The following is a 23,295-nucleotide window of genomic DNA, read 5'->3' on the forward strand; positions in this document are numbered from 1 at the left end:
CCTACTCATGTGTTGAGACCAAGATATTCCATTCCTACCATATGAATCTTGATCTCTAGCCTTCCCAAGTTGCTTTCCACTCAAATCTTCTTTCCACCAAATCCAAATCCTATGAGAGAGAGTTGAGTGTTGGGGAGACTATCATTTGAAGCACAAGAGCAAGGAGTTCATTACCTACACACCATTTGTTACTTCTTGGAGAGTGGTGTCTCCTAGATTGGCTAGGTGTCACTTGGGAGCCTCCGACAAGATTGTGGAGTTGAACCAAGGAGTTTGTAAGGGCAAGGAGATCGCCTACTTCGTGAAGATCTACCGCTAGTGAGGCAAGTCCTGTGTGGGCGATGGCCATGGTGGGATAGACAAGGTTGCTTCTTCGTGGACCCTTTGTGGGTGGTTGCTTCTTTGTGGACCCTTCGTGGGTGGAGCCCTGTGTGGACTCGCGTAACCGTTACCCTTGGGTGGAGCCCTGTGTGGACTTGCGCAACCATTACCCTTCGTGGGTTGAAGTCTCCATCAACGTGGATGTAGGATAGCACCACCTATCCGAACCACGGGAAAAACATTTGTGTCTCCAATAGCGTTTGAATTCTCCAAACCCTTCCCTTTACATTCTTGCAAGTTGCATGCTTTACTTTCCGCTGCCAATATACTCTTTGCATGCTTGCTTGAATTATGTGATGATTGCTTGACTTGTCCTAAATTAGCTAAAATCTGCCAAGAACTAAAATTGGGAAAAGGTTAAGTTTTTATCTTGTCAAGTAGTCTAATCACCCCCCCCCCTCTAGACATACTTTCGATCCTACAAGTGGTATCAGAGCTTTGGTCTCCATTTGCTTGATCTCCGTAGCTTTTGGTGGTCATAGCCTTGGTTTCACAACCTAGGAGAGTATGGCGTCTAGCGAGGGAAATTATCACCGTAGAGGTCCTTACTTTGATGGTACTAATTTTGCTAGTTGGAAGCATAAAATGAAAATGCATATTCTTAGACATAACCCCGCCGTTTGGGCTATTGTGTGTGTTGGTTTGCAAGGTGACTTCTTTGATGGGAGAGAACCAAGCCGTGAAGCTACCGCGGATGAGTTGAAGATGTTGCAATACAATGCTCAAGCTTGTGATATTCTCTTCAACGGATTGTGCCCCGAAGAATTCAACAAAATCAGCCGTCTTGAGAATGCAAAGGAAATTTGGGACACTTTGATTGATATGCACAAAGGTACCGACTCCGTCAAGGAATCGAAGTTGGATGTGCTTCAAAGCCAACTTGACAAGTTCAAGATGAAGGATGGTGAAGGTGTCGCTGAAATGTACTCTAGGCTTGCTCTCATCACAAATGAGATTGCCGGCTTAGGAAGTGAAGAGATGACCGACAGATTCATCATCAAGAATATTCTAAGAGCCTTGGATGGAAAATATGATACCATGTGCACATTGATCCAAATGATGCCCAATTACAAAGATCTCAAGCCAACGGAGGTGATTGGAAGAATTGTTGCTCATGAGATGTCACTTAAGGATAAATAGGAACTTCACAACAAATCAAGTGGTGCCTATAAAGCCTCATGTGAAGCCCCTACATCATCGAGTGAGAAACAAGACTTCAATGAAGAATTGAGCTTAATGGTGAAGAACTTCAACAAGTTCTACAAGAGTAGAAGCAAAGATAGAAGCTTCAAGTCAAGGTCCTACAATGACAAAAGATCTTCTAGTCGAGAGCAAAACTGCTACAACTGTGGAAGACCCGGACACTATTCCAATGAGTGTACGGCTCCCTACAAGAGAAGAGAAGATTCTCCAAGAAGAAGAAGCAAAGAATCACCACCAAGAGAGAGAAGGAGTAGAGATGATCGTTATGAACGAAGATACTCACGGAGAAGCAAGGATTCGGAAAGGAAGGAAAAATCATCAAGGAGCTACACAAGACGAAGACATCAAGCTCATGTTGGTGAATGGGTATCCGGCTCCGACTCTGACAGCCACTCCGAGAGAAGTTATCACTCCGACTCCGAAGATACTCAAGATGAAGGTGTTGCCGGTCTAGCACTTGTGTCAACCAACTCCTACGACATATTTGACTCACCAAATGAAGGAATTGGAAGATGCTTCATGGCCAAAGGTCCTAAGGTAACACACCCCGAGTATGTTGATTTCAATAGTGATGAAGATGACTTGTTAGGTGATGATTTGCTTGTTGGCAACTCTAGTGATGAATACTATGATGAAACATCAATTAAACATGCTAATCAAGATAAAACGAATGACAATGATAAGGAGAAGATTGAGGCTCTAACTAAAGAACTAAACACTCTTAAGTTAGCTCATGAAATTATCTTCGAAGATCATCAAGAACTTTTAAGAGCTCATGAGAAATTACGCTTGGAGAAGCTCAATCTTGAGCAAGAGCATGAGTTCTTAAAAGCAATCAATGATGATCTCCGCAAGAAAAGCTCTTCTTACATTGCCAAGCGTTTACTCTTATCCACTTACATGCCTCAAGTCAAGTCTAGTAACAAGAACAAGAAAGATTCTTCCTCTAGAGGTAACAATGATCATGCTAAATCCAATATTGTTGCTTCTAGTAGTTCTATTGATTCCACTAATGATTCTCTTAGCCAAGTTACACTTGAGCAAGAAAATAGCTTATTGAAGGGAATTATAGAGAAAGGAGTGTACAAAATCCTTGCCGGGAGTAAGCAATTCGAGGAAATTGTGCGCAAGCAAGGAATGCACTAGAAGAATCAAGGTGTTGGTTTTGAACAAAAGTTCAATGCCAATGGAGTTGAGTGGGAAGAAGATCAGTACCCCAAGACAAAGTTTATTCCTCAACAAGAGAAGTATGATACTTCTTTCAAGGGGACACAAGCTCAAGATGATCTTCCACCACAAGACTACAAGCAAAAAGGCAAGGACAAGCTTAAAGAGGAAATTGATGCATTTGAAGAAGCTCCAAAGACCTTAGTCAAGTGGATTCCCAAGACTACTTCAAGTTCCACTTCATCAAGTACGACTACAACTCCAAGGATTCCCATCAAGATGATGTGGATCCAAAAGAAGAAGAACTAGAGAGTTCTTGAGGGTGACTCCGCCAACATACTTCACTCTTATCATTTTGGCAAGAACAAGTGCAATCAACTTCCACATCGTGCACTAGTTCAAGGAGTCACAAACCCTCTTGTTGGTAAGACAAGGGACAAGGTAATCTAAAAGTTTTCGTGGACATCATCTTGTGTGTGCATCACTCTATGTCTATGGATATCCTTGTTTGTTCCTTGTGGGACTAACCCATGTAGGTATTGAAAGTGCAATTCACTCAAATGGATAGCTCCAAGAGATCTACATCAACATTGAGCATCCACATCTTCAATATCTACATGAACTCATCATCGACAAAACCCAAGGTTAGTTCATCCCTCTTAGGGGGGATATCACATCTAGGGGGAGCTTTACTCTAAGACTTGAGCTGAAGCAACTCTAAAGATGTGAACACAACAATGCTTTATGTAAAAGTGGTAACCCCACTTGAGATTAAACGATGAGTATGACCTATGATCAAGTGTTCTCACTTGACTCCTAAGTCAATATACTCATATATAGATGACCTAGTCATCGCAAATTGCTTGATAGATGCTAGAATTGGTTGTGCATGCCTTGTCACATATTTCATTTGCCATCTTATTGTGTGAGCATGCTGGTTGCATATTTTACTCATTCGAGGACATCCACTTGTTGTTTTGATTGTTTGGTTTTATCTTCTTTTGCCAAGTGGATGGACAAGAATGCCTAAGAACCTCCTCTAGCTATCTATGCTTTTCTCGTCTCAAACTCTATTCATGCTGCATCACAAAATTTGATTAAGTCAGATTCGAACCACTCTGTGTGAGGAGCGCTCGGAGTCCCCGATTCGTCATAGACTTAAACTTCCAAAACCTCTTTATGATTCTCGGTCTAACCGATACTCCACTTTCGGTCCTACCGAGATCATTAAGTTGATCTAGGTTTTCGATCTCGGTGCAACCGATTTGAACATTTCGGTCACACCGAGTTTCAGTAACTGCACGCAGTTATGAATCTCGGTGCCACCGAGTTGTTCCACTCGGTCACACCGACAGGGTCGGGCTATATATAGTCACGGGCAAAATTTTGGAAATTTCTCCGAACCCCTTCGCCCGCGCGATAGCCTGCTCTACCCTCGTGGTCTCTGGATCGTCTTCTCGCCGCCAGCCGCCTCCAGTAGCTGGTCTCCGTCGCCGTCAACAGGAATTCTGCCCCACCGTTGCCGCCGTAGCAAGTCCCCGCCGAACTAGGGTATGGACTTGATCTTTGTGCTACTCCTCAATCTGATTCCTAGCACATTGTGTTCTTCATGATTCTTGCCATGATTGAAACACTCCTATCTAGTCAAAACGCCTGTAGATTAGCTTTGATTCAAAAATTCTAGGTTTAGGTTTCCGCCGAAACCATCTCGGACCCACCGAGTTGAAAAACTCGGTCCCACCGATTTGGCTTATGCCATTGCACAAGTGAGACTCGGTCTGACCGAAAATTACTTATCGGTGTGACCGATTTTGGAACTCTGTGAAACCCTAGCAGTCTCGGTGCCACCGAACTGTGACTCGGTCCTACCGAGTTCACTAGTTTAGGTTCCAAAACTGCTTCGGTATCACCGAGTTTGAAAATCGGTAGATCCGAGATGATTTCAGTGGGAAACTAAAACTAAGTTTTTGGATCATTCTTTTGCAAAAATCTTTGCATTTTGTGATGCTCATCCTTTCTACCTCATCTATAATCTGTTCACAGGGTCAGCAGTCAGTTTGCAGCATGTCTGATCAAAGTGATAGCCAGAATGTGTCAGAACAGCAAGTGGTGATGAGTGAGGGCACTAGTCCCTCAAGTTCTTCAGATGAAAGCAGCAGGAGCACCCCTAGCAACTTGCCAAAGGCTGCCACGAGACAGAGAAAGAAGAAGACTTCAGATTCCGAAGATGAAGACTATGTGGTAGAGGAAGAGGCCACTTCCAAGAGAGTTGAGCCAGCTCAAGGCACAAAGCCAGGGCTGAAAATCAAAAGGCCAGCAGGCAGGCAGCCAATGTCAAAGGCCAGAATGTCAACTAAGAAGCCCATAGAGCCAGTTGCAGCTGAGAGCAAGAAAAGAAAGTAAAGGGTGAAGAAGACTGTGGCTAGAGTGCTTGGCAAAGCTTCCATCATGGAAGAGGAAGAAGAAGAAGAAGTAGCTGCACCAGCACCCAAGGCACCCAAGCTAATGGGAGATGCCATAAAATCAGGGGGAGCTGCTTCCAAGGCCAAGCCAGCTCCAAAGCCAAAGCCAAAGAGGAACACAAGGAGCATTCCTGCAGCTGAGAAGAACAAGGCCCTAGTGCCTGAGACTGTTGCTGAAGAAGAGGAAGAGAATGTCCTGAGGAAGCTCAAGCCCAAGATCCCAGACCCCAACGATGCTCATCCTGTGGCTGAGGACATGAAGCTAAGGAGAGATTCAGGGCTAAGGAAATGGAGAGAAGCAGACCCGTATGCTTCAAGGAGAAGGACAACAGTTGACTACATGTTTCACACCAAGGAGCAGCAGGATTTTTATGAGACAGTGCTGCTAGATAAGAAGCCCATTGTCTATGATATGCGATGGGTTGATTGGACATACATCAAGGACAATGAGGAGAACTATCCTGGAGTGCAAGACAGCTTCATAGCTTGTGGAGTAGCTGACTTTGTTGGGCAAAAGCTCACAAAGTGGAACGAGGAACTTATCATGCAGTTCTACTCCACAGCTCATTTTTATCCAGATGGGAGGATCACATGGATGTCTGAGGGTACAAGGTACCAATCCACTATTGAGGAATGGGCAAAGTTGATTAATGCCCCAGAGGAGCATGATGATGACTTGGACATATATGCCAAGAAGAAGATGGACCACAACTCAATGTCAAATATGTACAAGGAGATCCCAAATGAAGCACTTGATACCTTCAAGTTTGGCTCAGTACATTACCTTCTGTCAGGGCTCCCGACTATCAATTGGATCTTGAGGCACACCTTATTGCCCAAGTCAGGTGATCACAAGATGATCAGAGGCCATGCTGTCAACTTGCTACATGTGTTTGATGTGCCTCAGAAGTTCAAGGTGATGAGCCTCATAGTGGAAACTATCAAGAGGACTGCAGCAGATCAGAAGAGGAGCTGCGGATATGCCCCTCAAATTCAGGAGCTCATCAACTCCAAGATGGGCACGGGCATATACTTATTGGACAAGGAACATTTGCCCATCCGTCCAAATTTTGAGAACAATGAAGTTGTGATGACTGAGAACGAGCCATCGTCTGCACAAGCTTACGCAAAGAAGGAGAAGGCGAGGAAGGAGAAAGCTGCCAAGATGCCAACTCAAGAGGAGGCATCTGAATACTTCTTGAAGACCAAACAAGAGCAGCTTGGTTACTTGATTGCATCCATACTGAGGATTGAGCAAAGTCTGGCCACCCTCACTCAAAATCAGCAGAGCCTAGAGAGAATCATGGAACAGAAGTTCTATGACTTGGATGTCAAAGTAATGGAAGTTTAGTCTGCAGTGGAGCAGCTCCAAGATGATATGCAGGAAAGGAGAGGCAGGACTACTACTCATGCCTTTGCCAGAGTGCCAAGAGGTCCGAGGTCATCTGCCGTGCCAGTTGCTGACACCAGAGCCACCACTTCAGCACCAGCCACAACCTTAGTTCCACCAGCTCCAGCATCTACTTCAGCTCCAACTCCAGCGTCTACTTCAGCATCTACCGAAGCCTTCGTCCTTGGAGTGATCCGGACTCCACCACCACCAGAAGATCAAGCCTGAGCGTCGATCTAGTGCTATGCATTTTCTAGGAACTTTTTGGTAACTTGTTGCCAAAGGGGGAGAAAAATGTATAGATCATAGGCTTCAAGAGAGAGAGAGTGTTGCTTTTCTCTCTTGCTTTATTTGGTGGTTTTTCGAACTTGTTTGCTTTTGAGTGCTTGAAATACTATGCTTGTGAGACATTGATGATCATGTGTTTGATCATAAGCTACACTTAATGCTTGCTTAATGCTATTATATTATCTATCTTATGTGATCATTCATTATTCTTGGTGATGAGTGCATGTATTTAATTCTTATCATTTTAAGCGCTCCACCAAGATGTATGTGACATGGAAGAGTAACCCATGACTCTAAATCCTTGTGCATTTGCAGTCCAAAGCAAATTTTAAATATGCACAAATTTAGGGGGAGCTCTTACTTATCACATACTTCTCAAAGCGACGATATATTTCATGTTTATTATCATTTGTTGAAGCTTTGATCTATATGTTGTCATCAATTACCAAAAAGGGGGAGATTGAAAGTGCAACTATCCCTAGGTGGTTTTGGTAATTCATAACAACATATAGCTCATTGAGCTAATGCTATTCCAAGATGATTATTTCAGGAAAGCTCAATGATTGGCATGGCATGGATGTGAAAGTGGAACCCTCAAAATGCTAAGGACAAAGGATTGGCTAAAGCTTCAAGCTCAAGACTCTTCATTTTACATTTTAGTGATCCAAGATCACATTGAGTCCATAGGAAAAGCCAATACTATCAAGGAGGGATGAGGTGTTGCTTAATGAGCCTCTTGCTTCATGTGCTTAATGATATGCTCCAAAATCCTCAGCTACTTTCCCATATCCACATATGACCTAAACCCTAAGCCAAACTCGGTCCTACCGATTCTTCCTATCCGACGCCACCGAGTTTTCACTTGTCATAAGCCACTGCCAAACCCTAGCAATTCGGTCCTACCGATAAGGATCTCGGTCTCACCGAGATGGGGTTGCAAACTCTCTGTTTCCCTTTCGTAACTTTTCGGTCTCACCGAAAGAGCGAATCGGTCCCACCGAGATTGCAATGTAAACTCAATGTTTCCCCTTTGTAACTTTTTGGTCTCACCGAGTTCCACTCGGTCTCACCGAAAGAGAAAATCGGTCCCACCGAGTTTGCCTGACCAACTCTCTGGTTAGCTAATTACCAAATTCGGTCTCACCGAGTTTGTGTAATCGGTCTCACCGAGATTACGTTATGCCCAAACCCTAACCATATCGGTCCTACCGAGTTGCATGTCAGTCCCACCGAAAATCTCTAACGGTCACTAGGTTTATATTTTCGGTCCGACCGAGCTTATTGGTTCGGTCCCACCGAGATTGGAAAACTGTGTAACGGTTGGATTTTGTGTGGAGGCTATATATACCCCTCCACCTCCTTCTCATTCGAAGAGAGAGCCATCAGAACACACACATCATTCCAACTCATATGTTCTGAGAGAGAACCACCTACTCATGTGTTAAGACCAAGATATTCCATTCCTACCATATGAATCTTGATCTCTAGCCTTCCCAAGTTGCTTTCCACTCAAATATTCTTTCCACCAAATCCAAATCCTATGAGAGAGAGTGGAGTGTTGGGGAGACTATCATTTGAAGCACAAGAGCAAGGAGTTCATTACCTACACACCATTTGTTACTTCTTGGAGAGTGGTGTCTCCTAGATTGGCTAGGTGTCACTTGGGAGCCTCCGACAAGATTGTGGAGTTGAACCAAGGAGTTTGTAAGGGCAAGGAGATCGCCTACTTCATGAAGGTCTACCGCTAGTGAGGCAAGTCCTGTGTAGGCGATGGCCATGGTGGGATAGACAAGGTTGCTTCTTCGTGGACCCTTTGTGGGTGGTTGCTTCTTCGTGGACCCTTCGTGGGTGGAGCCCTTTGTGGACTCGCGCAACCGTTACCCTTGGGTGGAGCCTTGTGTGGACTCGCGCAACCGTTACCCTTCGTGGGTTGAAGTCTCCATCAACGTGGATGTAGGATAGCACCACCTATCCAAACCACGGGAAAAACATCCGTGTCTCCAATAGCGTTTGAATTCTCCAAACCCTTCCCTTTACATTCTTGCAAGTTGCATGCTTTACTTTCCGCTGCAAATATACTCTTTGCATGCTTGCTTGAATTATGTGATGATTGCTTGACTTGTCCTAAATTAGCTAAAATCTGCCAAGAACTAAAATTGCGAAAAGGTTAAGTTTTTATCTTGTCAAGTAGTCTAATCACCCCCCCTCTAGACATACTTTCGATCCTACACTATGTCAAATGAACTCGGTGGCACCGGATAGATCAAATCGGTGGGGCCAAGTTTGACTTTAGGTTTAGGACATATGTGGAAATGAGAAAGTGGTTGAGGGCTTTTGGAGCATATCACTAAGCATTTTGAGCAAGCAAGCCATTAAGCAACACATCATCTCTTTTTAATAGCATTGGATTTTCCTATGGACTCACTGTGATCTTGGATCAGTAAAATGAAAATGTTGAGTCTTGAGCTTTTTGCAATATGCGTCCTTAGCATTTTGAGGGGTCCACATCTCTAGTCCATGCCATGCCAATCATTGAACTTTCTGAAACATTAATCTTGAATGGATATAAGTCCAATGAGCTATATGTTGTTATGAATTACCAAAACCACCCGGGGATTAGTTGCACTCTCAATCTCCCCCTTTTTGGTAATTGATGACAACATATAGATCAAAGCTTCAACAAATGGCAATAAGAATGAAATACATCGTTGCTTTGAGAAGTATGTGATAAGCAAGAGCTCCCCTAAATTTGTGCATTATTTAAAATTTGCTTTTGAATGCAAATGCACAATCGATTAGGATCATGGGTCACTCTTACATGTCACATACATCTTGGTGGAGCACTCAAAATGATAGAATATGAAATATGCACTCATCACCAAGACAAGATGTGAATGATCATACATGAGATAGAATATCATCATTCAAGCACATGAACATATAAGTATCTCACACACACATAAGTAGAGTATCAATCAAACAAGCAAGCAAATAAAGTAGCAAGAGAGACAAAAGAAAGAAAAACACACACACACACACTCTCTCTCTCTCGAAGCCTATGATCTATACACTTTCTCCCCCTTTGGCAACAAGTTACTAAAAAGCTTGAAAATGCATAGTGATATACGGCACTCTAAGCATGATCTTCGGGAGCTCCGGAGTGCGAAGATGGCGTGGAGATAACAACATCTGCAAAGACTTCGGCTGACGTCTGAGGAGCTGGAGGGGTTGCCACTGGAGGGGCAACTGAGGCTGTGGCCGCAGGAGTTGAGGTTGTGGCTTTGGAGTCAATCACTGGCATTGCTGCAGACCTCTGTCTTCTAGGCACCCTCTGATAAGCATTTGTGGTTGTCCTATCACTCCTGTCCCCAAGCTCTTCTTGTATCTTCTCCACCGAAGTCTGAATCTCAGTGATTTTGACATCCAAGTCATGTAGCTTTGTCTCAAAGATCCTCTCAAGGCTCTCTTGATCTTGAGTCAGGGTAGCTAGTCCTTTCTCTATTCTCATAGTGGCCTCAAGTAGATAGCTGAGTTGGTCCTGCTTGGTCTTGAGATTGACTGCAGAAGAATCTGGAATCTTTGAAGCTTTTTCAGCCTGTGCCTTCTCTCTCTTCTCTTGAGCCTCTACAGAAGTTGGATGTGAAGCATCCATCACAATAGTGTTATCTTCAAAATCAGGCCTCAAGGGAAGGTGCTCTTTGTCCAACAGATATGTGCTTGTGCCCATCTTAGAGTTTATGAGCATATGAATGTGTGGAGCATACCCACATGATCTCTTCTGATCTGCTGCAGTTCTCTTGATAGTCTCAACAATCAAACTCATCACTTTAAATTTTTGTGGCACATCAAACATCTGAAGCAAGTTGATGGAGTGGCCTCTGATCATCCTGTGATCTCCTGATTTTGGTAACAAGGTGTGCCTCAATATAGTGTTCATGGTGGCCAATCCAGATAACAAGTAATATACTGAGCCTAGCTTGTGTGTCGCCAAGGCCTTGTCAGGTATCTCCTTGTACATATTGGTCATGGAGTTGTGATCTTTCTTATGCTTGGCATAGACATCAGTGTCATCCTCATGCTCTTTAGGGGCATTTATAAGCTTGGCCCACTCAGCAATTGTAGACTGGTACCTAGTACCTTCAATCATCCAGACAATCTTTCCATCTGGGTAGAAGTGAGATGTTGAATAGAACTGCATGATCAACCCATCATTCCATTTGGTCAATTTTTGACCAACAAATGTGTCAACTTCATTGAGTCTGAAGCTCTGATGAACTCCAGGAAAGTGATCTTCATTGCTGTCAATGTATTTCCAGTCCACCCATCTCATCTCACACACAATGGGCTTCTTGTCCAAGAGGACTGTCTCATAGAAGTCCTGTTGTTCCCTAGTGTGAAACATGTAGTCCACAACAGTTCTTCTTCTCACAACATATGGGTCTGACTGTCTCCACAATTTGAGTCTTGCATCTTTTCTTTCCTTCATGTTCTCAGCAAATGGATGATTGTCATCATGATCAGGAATCTTTGGTTTGAGTTTTCTGAGCACTTGAGGCTCTTCTTCTTCCATTTCAGGCACTGGGGCCTTGTTCTTCTGAGCGGTAGAGATGTTCCTGGTAGATCTCTTTGGTGTTGTAGGCCTAGAAGCTTGAGCAGCAGCCTTGGGGGCAGTCTTGGGCTTTGATGGAGCAGCCCCTGACTTGATGGCATCCCCCATCAACTTCTGTGTCTTGGGTGCTGGTGCAGCATCATGTTCATCATCCTCTTCCTCATCAGATGAATGCTTCTCAAATTCAGCCATAGGATCTACAAGTTTGCACCATCTTCCTCTTTTCCTTTCCTTCTTTTGCTTTTTAGCATCACTTGCTGGCTGGGCCTTCTCTTGAGTAGATGCTCTCACTTTTGACATAGGCTTCCTCTGAGCAGGAGCCTTCTTTTTCATCCCTGGCTTGATGCCAGCATCAACATCAGCAGCTTGCTCTTTCTTGATCAACTTCTTCTTGGAAGTGACCTCTTCATCAGCAATGTAGTCCTCATCTTCAGAATCTGAATTTCTCTTCTTCCTTGTCCTTGTTGCTGCCTTGGGCAAGTTTCTTGGGGTGCTTCTGCTACCCTCATCATAGTTATCAGAGGGACTAGTGCCCTCACTTAAGTTAACCTGTTCCTTAGATCTATTTTGTCTGTCACTCTGGTCTGACATGGCTGAAACTGCAAGCTGACCTTGTGAATAGATATAGTTGAGATAGAGTGGATGAGCATCACAATGTGCAGAGATTTTGCAAAACAGATGAGTCAAAAACTTAGTTTTAGTTTTCTACAGAAAGCATTTCAGAGCCACCGATTTGTTAAACTCGGTGACACCGAAGCAAAATTAGAGTCTAAACTAGTGGAATCGGTCAGACCTAGACACAGTTTGGTGACTCCAAGATCGTTAGGGTTTCATAGAGTATCGAACTCTGTCACACCGATTTGTAAGTTTTGTTCAGACCGAAAATCACAAGTGCAATGGCCTAGGCCAAATCGGTGAGACCGATTCGGTCAGTCCGAGATGAATTCAGTAGAAACCTAACCCTAAATTTTCAAATAAAAACTAATCTAAAGGAAGTTTTTGCTTGATAGAATAATCTCAAACATGGCAAGAATCATGGCATTGTCTTCGTGCTAAGAGTCGGAGTGAGAAAGCACAAAGGAACAAACTCATACCCTAACTTGGCGATGAGCTCGCTACAACGACAACGACGACGGAGATATCCGTTGAGGGCGGCGGAGACCAACGGCAGGGGGTCGTTGGCGATGAGGAGACGACCCGGAGACCTCGAGTCGGCAGGGCTAGATATGCTCGGGCGAAGGGTTTCGGAGAAATTTTCAAAATTTGACCCATGGGTATATATATCCAGACCCTGTCGGTGTGACCGAGTGGAACGTCTCGGTGGCACTGAGATGCAGAATCGCAAGCGGTTACTGCAACTTGGTGTGACTGAATTGTTCAAATCGGTTGCGTCGAGATTGAAACCTAGATCAACTCAATGAACTCGGTATGACCGAAAGGAATGAATCGGTTAGACCGAAATACATGGAGAGGTTTTGGAAGTTTAAGTCTATGACGAATCGGTGGCTCCGAGTGCTCCTCACCCAGAGGATTCGAATCTGAATTGATCAAACTTTGTGATGTAGCATGAATAGAGTTTGAGATGAGAAAATCATAGATAGCTAGAGGGAGTTCTTAGGCATTCTTGTCCATCCATTTGGCAAAAGAAAAAGACCAAACAATCAAAGTAACAAATGGATGTCCTCGAATGAGAAATATATGCACTCAACATGCTCACACAATAAGATGGCAAAAGAAATATGTGGCAAAGCGTGCACACACACTCTAGCATCTATCAAGTAATTGGCGATGACTAGGTCATCTATATATGAGTATATTGACTGAGGAGTCAAATGAGAACATTTGATCATAGGTCATACTCATCGTTTAAGCACAAGTGGGGTTACCACTTTTACATGAAGCGTTGTTGTGTTCACACCATTAGAGTTGCTTTAGCTCAATTCTTAGAGTAAAGCTCCCCCTAGATGTGATATCCCCCTTTAGAGGGATGAACTAACCTTGGGTTTTGTCGATGATGACTTCATGTGGGTGTTGAAGATGTAGGTGCTCAATGTTGATGTAGATCATTTGGAGCAATCCATTGGAGTGAGTTGCACTTTCAATACCTACATGGGTTAGTCCCACAAGGAACAGACAAGAATATCCATAGACATAGAGTGAAGTACACACAAGATGATGTCCATGAAAGCATTAGGTTACCTTGTCCCTTGACTTACTAACAAGAGGGTTTGTGACTCCTTGAACTAGTGCAAGATGTGGAAATTGATTGCACTTGTCCTTGCCAAAATGAATACGAGTGAAGTGTGTTGGCAGAGTCACCCTCAAGAACTCTCTAGTTCTTCTTCTTTGGGATCCACATCATCTTGATGGGAATCCTTGGAGTTGTAGTCGTACTTGATGAAGTAGAACTTGATGTAGTCTTGGGAACCCTCTTGACCAAAGCCTTAGGAGCTTCTTCAAATGCATCAATCTCCTCTTGAAGCTTATCCTTGCCTTTTAGCTTGTGGTCTTGTGGCAGAAGATCATCTTGAGCTTGTGTCCCCTTGAAGGAAATAGGATCATACTTCTCTTGTTGAGGAACAAACTTCGTCTTGGGGTATTGATCTTCTTCCCACTCAATTCCATTGGCATTGAACTTGTGTTCAAAACCAACACCTTGATTCTTCCAGTGCCTTCCTTGCTTGCGTACAATTTCCTCAAATTGCTTACTTCTGGCAAGGCTCTTGTAAACACCTTTCTCTATAATTCCCTTCAATAAGCTATTTTCTTGCTCAAGTGTAACTTGGCTAAGAGAATCATTAGTGGAATCAAGAGAACTACTAGAAGCAACAATATTGGATTTAGCATGATTATTGTTACTACTAGAAGAAGAATCTTTCTTACTCTTGTTGCTAGATTTTACTTGTGGCATGTAAGTGGACAAGAGTAAATGCTTGGCAATGTAACAAGAACTTCTAAGGTAGCTTCTCATGAGTATTTAAAAGCTCTCGATGATCTTCTAAGGTAGTTTCATGAGCTGACTTAAGAGTGTTTAGTTATTTAGTTAGACGCTCAATCTCCTTCTTATCATCGTCATTCGTTTTATCTTGATTAGCATGATTAACATCAAGTTCATCATAGGTTTCATCACTAGAGTTTTCAACAAGTAAATCATCATCACCTAGCAAGTCATCTTCATCACTATTGAAATCAACATACTCGGGGTGTGTCGTGGACTTGTCACGGAAGATGTCCTTAGTGTGAGGACTTAGTCATGAGGCCAACGCATCTATGTGGTAGCTTGAGAGGGGTTGATCGGAACCGAGAGACGTGATGTTTTTACCCAGATTCGGCCCCTTGCGGTGGAGGTAAAAACCTACATCCTGCTTCATTGATATTGATGATGATGATCACGATTACAAGGGTGCTCTATCTTGAGAGCTATTGACTTGTCTGTCTAAACCTAACTTGTGAAAAACTTGTCCCTCTTGGGGTGCACTGCCCCTCCTTATATAAGTTGAAGGGGCGAGTTACATGAGGAGTCCTAGTAGGACTAGGATTATTCTATCTTCTATTACAAGCTGGATACAAGTCCGGGTCTTGATTCCTTGTAAGGGAAATATTCCTCACGCCTTTCCTATTAATCCAGCCCACCATATCATGAGCCAGCCGTCTGGGCCTTGGGCCTTGTCGTTCGTCTGCCTTGCCCGCCTGGTCACCAGTGAGTCGCCAATCTCCGGGCGGCTTACAAATGAAACGCCAAGTCTCAGCCGGGTCATACCGCGGGGTATATCCTTGATAGGGTGTGATACCTTTGGGACTTTAGCCGTGGAGCATCTTCCAATTCCATCATTTGGTGAGTCAAATATGTCATAGGAGTTGGTTGACACAAGTGCTAGATCGGCAACACCTTCATCTTGAGTATATTCGGAGTCGGAGTGATAACTTCTCTCGAAGTGGTCGGAGTCGGAACCGGATACCCATTCACCAACATGAGCTTGATGTCTTTGTTTTGTATAGCTCCTTGATGACTTGTCCTTCCTTTCCGAATCCTTGCTTCCGCGAGAGGTTCTTCGTTCATAACGATCATCTCTACTCCCTCTCTCCCTTGGAGGTGATTCTTCTCTTTTGCTTCTTCTTTTAGGTGAGTCTTCTCTTCTTTTGTAGGGAGTTGTACACTCATTGGAGTAGTGTCCGGGTCTTCCACAATTGTAGCAATTACGTTCACGACTAAAAGATCTTTTGTCATTGTATGACCTTGACTTGGAACTTATTTCTTTGCCTCTACTCTTGTAGAACTTGTTGAAGTTCTTCACCATTGAGCTCAATTCCTCATTGAAGACTCGTTTCTCACTTGATGATGTAGGAGCATCACATGAAGCTTTCTAAGCAACACTAGAGTTGTTGTGAAGCTCTTCTTTATCCTTGAGTGACATCTCATGAGCAACAATTCTACCAATGACTTCCGTTGGTTTGAGATCTTTGTAATTGGGCATCATTTGGATCAATGTGCACACGGTATCATATTTTCTATCCAAGGCTCTTAGGATATTCTTGATGATGAATCTATTGGTCATCTCTTCACTTCCTAAGCCGGAAATCTCATTTGTGATGAGAGCAAGCCTAGAGTACATTTCAACGACACCTTCACCATCGTTCATTTTGAACTTGTCAAGCTGACTTTGAAGCACATCCAATTTGGATTCCTTGACGGAGTCGGTACCTTCGTGCATATCAATCAAAGTATCCCAAATTTCCTTTGCATTCTCAAGATGGATGATTTTGTTGAATTCTTCAGGGCACAATCCATTGAAGAGGATATCGCAAGCTTGAGCATTGTATTGCAACATCTTCAATTCTTCAGCGGTAGCTTCACGAATCGGTTCTCTCCCATCGAAGAATTCACCTTGCAAACTAATACACACAATAGCCCAAACGGCGGGGTTATGTCCAAGAATATGCATTTTCATCTTATGCTTCCAACTAGCAAAATTAGTACCATCAAAGTAAGGACCTCTACGGTGGTAATTTCCCTCGCTAGACACCATAGTCTCCTAGGTTGTGAAACCAAGGCTATGATCACCAAAGCTATGGAAATCAAGGCAAATGGAGACCAAAGCTCTGACACCACTTGTAGGATCGAAAGAATGTCTAGAGGGGGGGGGGGTGATTAGACTACTTGACCAAATAAAAATGTAGCCTTTTCCCAATTTTAAGTCTTGGCAGATTTTAGCAACTAACACAAGTCAAGCAATCAACCTACACATGCAATTCTAAGAGTATAGCAGCGGAATGTAAATCATTGCATATGAAGGTAAAGGGGAGGAGTTTGGAGGGAGCACACGCAATGTAGACACGGAGATTTTTGGCGTGGTTTCGATAGGTGGTGCTATCGTACATCCACGATGATGGAGACTTCAACCCATGAAGGGTAATGGTTGCGCGAGTCCACGGAGGGCTCCACCCACGAAGGGTCCACGAAGAAGCAACCTTGTCTATCCCACCATGGCCATCGCCCACGAAGGACTTGCCTCACTTGGGTAGGTCTTACGAAGTAGGCGATCTCCTTGCCCTTACAAACTCCTTGGTTCAACTCCACAATCTTGACGGAGGCTCCCAAGTGACACCTAACCAATCTAGGAGACACCACTCTCCAAAAGGTAATAGATGGTGTGTTGATGATGAACTCCTTGCCCTTGTGCTTCAAATGACAGTCTCCCCAATACTCAACTCTCTCTCACAGATTTGGCTATGGTGGAAAGATGATTTGAGTGGAAAGCAACTTGGGGAAGGCTAGAGATCAAGATTCTTGTGGTTGAATTGGAATGTCTTGGTCTCAACACATGTGTAGGTGGTTCTCTCTCGGAAAATGAGTAGTGGAAGTGTAGGCACGTTCTGATGGATCTGTCCTGAATGGAGAAGGGGGTGCAGGGGTATATATAGCCTCCACACAAAATCTAACCGTTACACACAATTCACCAAACTCAGTGAGACTAAATAGTGAAACTCGGTGAGACCGACCTGGTTCAAAATGTGAACGTTAGGCTTTTTAGTGGGACCGACATGATCAACTCGGTGGGACCGATGCGCTAGGGTTAGAGCAAAACCTCATCTCAGTGAGACCGATCACATGAACTCGGTGAGACCGATTTCAGTAATAAGCAAACAGATTCTTGGTCAGGCAAACTCGGTGGGACCGATCGCTCATTTCAGTGAGACCGAAACGTTACGAAAAGGAAACAGAGAGTTTGCATTGCCAACTCGGTGGGACCGATCGCTCATCTCGGTTAGACTAAAACGTTACAAAGGGAAACAGAGAGTTTGCAATCCCATCTCGGTGAGACAGAGATCCCTATCGCTGAGACCAAACTGATTCGGGTTTCTGGCTATGGCTATGTCAAATGAACTCGATGGCGTTGGATAGATCAAATCGGTGGGGCCGAGTTTGAGTTTAGGTTTAGGAAATATGTCGAAAATGAGAAAGTGGTTGTGGGCTTTTGGAGCATATCACTAAGCATTTTGAGCAAGCAAGCCATTAAGCAACACCTCATCCCCTTTTAATAGTATTGGCTTTTTCTATGGACTCAATGTGATCTTGGATCACTAAAATGAAAATGTAGAGTCTTGAGCTTTTTCCAATATGTGTCCTTAGCATTTTGAGGGGTCCACAACTCTAGTCCATGCCATGACAGTCATTGAACTTTGTGAAACTTTAATCTTGAATGGATATTAGTTCAATGAGCTATATGTTGTTATGAATTACCAAAACCACCTGGGGATTAGTTGCACTTTCACAAGAGCAATAGCAAGAGCAGACCAGGCAGGGGACCGAGAGCAAGAGTAGACCAGTAGCGCGAGCGAGAGCCAAAGCAGCAGCAGCTCCTACTGATGTGGACGTCGCCGCCGAGGGAGCGACGCCATGGAGGAAGTGGCCGGCGACGCCTCCGTGGATGGAGCCATGCCATGTCGGCTCGGGACCGAGCGTCGGCAGCACCATGAGATCGAATCAAGAAGAAAATGTGGCGATTAGTGTAGAACCTCTTTGGTGGCACCGATTAGGCCTCAGCTTCATCCGAGGAATCGGCGATGATGCTGCAGTTCTGGTGGTGCAGGTGAAGACGGTGTTGTGTGATGTCTACTACGCAACCTTCTTCTTGTAGACGTTGTTGGGCCTCCAAGTGTAGAGGTTTGTAGGACAGTAGCAAATTTCCCTCAAGTGGATGACCTAAGGTTTATCAATCCGTGGGAGGCGTAGGATGAAGATGGTCTCTCTCAAACAACCCTGCAACCAAATAACAAAGAGTCTCTTGTGTCCCCAACACACCCAATACAATGGTAAATTGTATAGGTGCACTAGTTCGGCGAAGAGATGATGATACAAGTGCAATATGGATGATAGATATGAGTATTCGTAATATGAAAATATAAAAACATCAAGGTAACAAGTGGTAGAAGTGAGCGTAAACGGTATTGCAATGCTAGGAAACAAGGCCTAGGGTTCATACTTTCACTAGTGCAAGTTCTCTCAACAATAATAACATAACTGGATCATATAACTATCCCTTAACATGCAACAAAGAGTCACTCCAAAGTCACTAATATCGGAGAACAAACGAAGAGATTATTGTAGGGTACGAAACCACCTCAAAGATTCTTTCGGATCGATCTATTCAAGAGTTCGTACTAGAATAACACCTTAAGACACATATCAACCAAAACCCCAATGTCACTTAGATACTCCAATGTCACCTCAAGTATCCATGGGTATGATTATACGATATGCATCACACAATCTCAGATTCATCTATTCAAACCAATACAAAGTACTTCAAAGAGTGCCCCAAAGTTTCTACCGGAGAGTCAAGACGAAAACGTGTGCCAACCCCTATGCATAAGTTCGTGATGTTACGGAACCCGCAAGTTGATCACCAAAATGTACATCAAGTAGATCACGTGAATATCCCATTGTCACCACAGATAAGCACATGCAAGACATACATCAAGTGTTCTCAAATCCTTAAAGACTCAATCCGATAAGATAACTTCAAAGGGAAAACTCAATCCATTACAAGAGAGTGGAGGGGGAGAAACATCATAAGATCCAACTATAATAGCAAAGCTCGCGATACATCAAGATCGTGCCAAATCAAGAACACGAGAGAGGGAGAGAGATCAAACACATAGCTACCGGTACATACCCTCAGCCCCGAGGGTGAACTACTCCCTCCTCGTCATGGAGAGCGTCGGGATGATGAAGATAGCGACCGGTGAGGGATCCCCCCTCCAGCAGGGTGCCAGAACAGGGTCCCGATTGGTTTTTGGTGGCTACAAAGGCTTGCGGCAGCGGAACTCCTAATCTAGGTTATTTTCTAGAGGTTTCTGTATTTATAGGAATTTTTGGCGTAGGTCTCATGTCAAGAAGGTGCCCGAGTCGTCCATGAGGTAGGCCCAGGCGCCCGGGGGGGGGGTGCCCCCACCCTCGTGGATGGCCCGGGACTCTTCTGGCCCAACTCTTTTGCTCTGGGGTCTTCTTTTGGTCCATAAAAAATCTTCAAAAATTGGCACATCAATTGGACTCCATTTCAAATTCCTTTTCTGTAAAACTCAAAAACAAGGAAAAAACAGAAACTGGCACTGGGCTCTAGGTTAATAGGTTAGTCCCAAAAATCATATAAAATAGCATATAAATGCATATAAAACATCCTAGAAGGATAATATAATAGCATGAATACTTCATAAATTATAGATACGTTGGAGACGTATCAGCATCCCCAAGCTTAATTCCTGCTCGTCCTCGAGTAGGTAAATGATAAAAGAAATAATTTATGTAGTGTGAATGCTAGCAGGTGCACAAGCTTGATTAATGATAATTTCAATCACCTTTTCTAGCATCATTATATGTCATAAAAGTAGCTCAACTCATAAAACTTTTCATGATCAAGTAACAAGCTATTCACATGTTAAAGCATAGATCATAAACTTTCTTGAAAACTAACAAACTATGTTCTCAGTCATCAAACAATTGCAATTCATCTTATTTTTAGGAAGGGTCTATGTAAGAGCTTTGATTTAGCAAATTCCACATACTCAACTATCATATAGTCTTCCATGATTGCTACCACTCGAAGCATACTTTTAGAACATATAGCATCCATCGAACACAGAGAAAGATAGGGGCTTAATGTTTTGCCTCCCAACTTATTTATCATATTGATAATTGTCAACAATAATAATTCATGATCAAATATATTTGAATTGCCATATATGCTTAGATCTTTCCATCACATGATTCTTGCCAACTAAAGAGTAGGTTGGAATGAGAAGGAATACTACTGACTCTTGCATAAAAGTAAAAGATAGGCCCTTCATAGAGGGAAGCATGGATTTGCAGAGGTGCCAGAGCTCGAAGCTAAAACAGAGATGAAAATAATTTTGAGAGGTATGCTTTCATTGTCAACATAACGACCAAGAGTTCCCAATATCTTCCATACTAGATACATTATAGGCAGTTCCCAAACAGAAAGGTAAAGATTTTACTCCCCCTCCACCAACAATCACACTCCACGGCTTGTCCGAAACAACGGGTGCCGTCCAACTATCAACAATCCTGGGGGAGTTTTGTTTAAATTATTTGCGAATTTGTTTTTGATCTTTAGATCATAGGACTGGGCATCCCAGTTACCAGCCATTTTCTCGTGAATGATGAGCGGAGTCCACTCATCGTGAGAATAACCCACCTAGCATGGAAGATACTGACAGCCCCTAGTCGCTACATGAGCGATTCGGGCATACAAAATAGATTATTATTTGAAGGTTTAGAGTTTGGCACATGCAAATTTATTTGGAACGGCAGGTAAATACCGCATATAGGTAGATATGGTGGACACTCATGGAATAAACTTGGTTCAAGGAATTTGGATGCACAAGCAGTATTCCCGCTTAGTACATATATTTTGGCTAGCAAAGGATTCTAAATAGCAAGCACCACATGTTAGAGGATCCATAACAATATAACTTCTATACAAATATACCCAAGCATAACTCATTATGTTGTCTTCCTTGTCCAACTTCAACTAATTTGCTCGGGTTTGAAAATAATTAATGGGGCTCATAATCAGAGAAGATGTCCAAGATAGTATATTTATATGTGAAATCTCTCTTCCTTCAGTATTCTTTCATGAATTGTTCAAGTGACCAATACAATGTTTGCTAACCTTCAATAAATTAACCACCTCTACTTCTTATATGTGAAGTCATTACTCCCCATGGGATAAGCATATGAAACATATATAATTTCAGATTTATGATATTCAAATCATTCAACCATTTACTCATAGGATATAAGTGAAGCACACGAGTAAATGACAAACTACTCCAAAAAGATATGAGTGAAGATCAATGAGTAGTCAAATAATTATGTAACTTTGTGAAGACTCTCTCTCATTTAAGAATTTCAGATCTTGGGATATTATTCAAACAACAAGCAAAACAAAATAAAACGAAATTTCAAGGATAGCACTCATCATGTGAAGAAGCAAAAACTTAGGCTCAACCGATACTAACCTATAATTGTTGAAGAAGAAAGGTGGGATGCCTACCGGGGCATCCCCAAGCTTAGATGCTTGAGACTTCTTGAAACATTATCTTGGGGTGCCTTGAGCATCCCCAAGCTTGAGCTTTTGTGTCTCCTTAATTCCTCTCATATCACGGTTTCCTAAATCTCGAAAGCTTCATCCACACCAAACTCAACAAGAACTCATGAGATAAGTTAGTATAAACCAATGCAAAAACATTATCATTTTCTACTGTAACAAATCAGTAAAATTATTATTCAACATTGCATACTGAATGCCTTTGCATATTTAATACTCCTATCCTCAAATAGAATCATTAAATAAGCAAACATATGCAAACATAACAACAATCTGCCAAAACAGTACAGTCTGTAAAGAATGCAAGATTTATCATACTTCCCTAACTCCAAACATTATGAAATTCTACCACATTGTAGAAAATTTATCAAAGCTCAATATTAAAAAAGTTTCAACATTTTATCTGTCGGTGTTCTGGGAACGGGGGTCCCCAGACTTTCCTGCCTGCGGCCCACGGCGTGGCACTGCTAGCGGGTCTATACGGCCCATCTTCATCAACAAGGCATTCAAGACCCTCGCGAGGGGCCAAGCCTTGCGAGGCATACGACACAAGACCTCCTCAGGAGCGGCCTCCCCAGGTTGCCTCGTGAGGAGTGGAGATATCAAGGCGGGGCAAACCTCGCGAGGCTCTCGTGACGTGAGCCATGACGATCGGGATTAGGCAGGCGCCAGCGCGCGCAGCGTCCTTGTTTCCTCTTTGATGCCAAGGAGGCAAGCGCAGGCGCGGAGTACCAAGGCATCAGGAAAATGTTTCCATATTAGTGCAATGAGACAAAGACCAGCATGACAACAAGACGGAGGTCACCATGGAGCCCAAGACGGCGTCACCACCAGAGCCTTTTGCAGGTGAAGACCGCTTTTGTCAGGATAAGCTGTATTAGCTGTCCCCTTTAAAATTGGCCGTTGTTGGCTCCCTTCCCGCTCAATAGTTGGGGGGAGGACCAGGGCCTATGTAAGTAGAACTAGCCACCACCATAGGGGCATCGAGAACTCATCTAGAGGCATCTGATCAAATCGGGATCTCACCTGATCTTGAGCCAACCCTTAGCCACACATCGAGCACAAGAACACCTCAACCTCAGGAGGCTGTTCTTCCCCTTTGTACTGTTCATCATCAGCCCAAGAGGCAATCCACCACCACCACACTGGAGTAGGGTATTACAC

Source organism: Triticum dicoccoides, chromosome 2A, assembly GCF_002162155.2.
Source record: "Triticum dicoccoides isolate Atlit2015 ecotype Zavitan chromosome 2A, WEW_v2.0, whole genome shotgun sequence".
In the NCBI taxonomy this organism is placed as follows: domain Eukaryota; kingdom Viridiplantae; phylum Streptophyta; class Magnoliopsida; order Poales; family Poaceae; genus Triticum; species Triticum dicoccoides.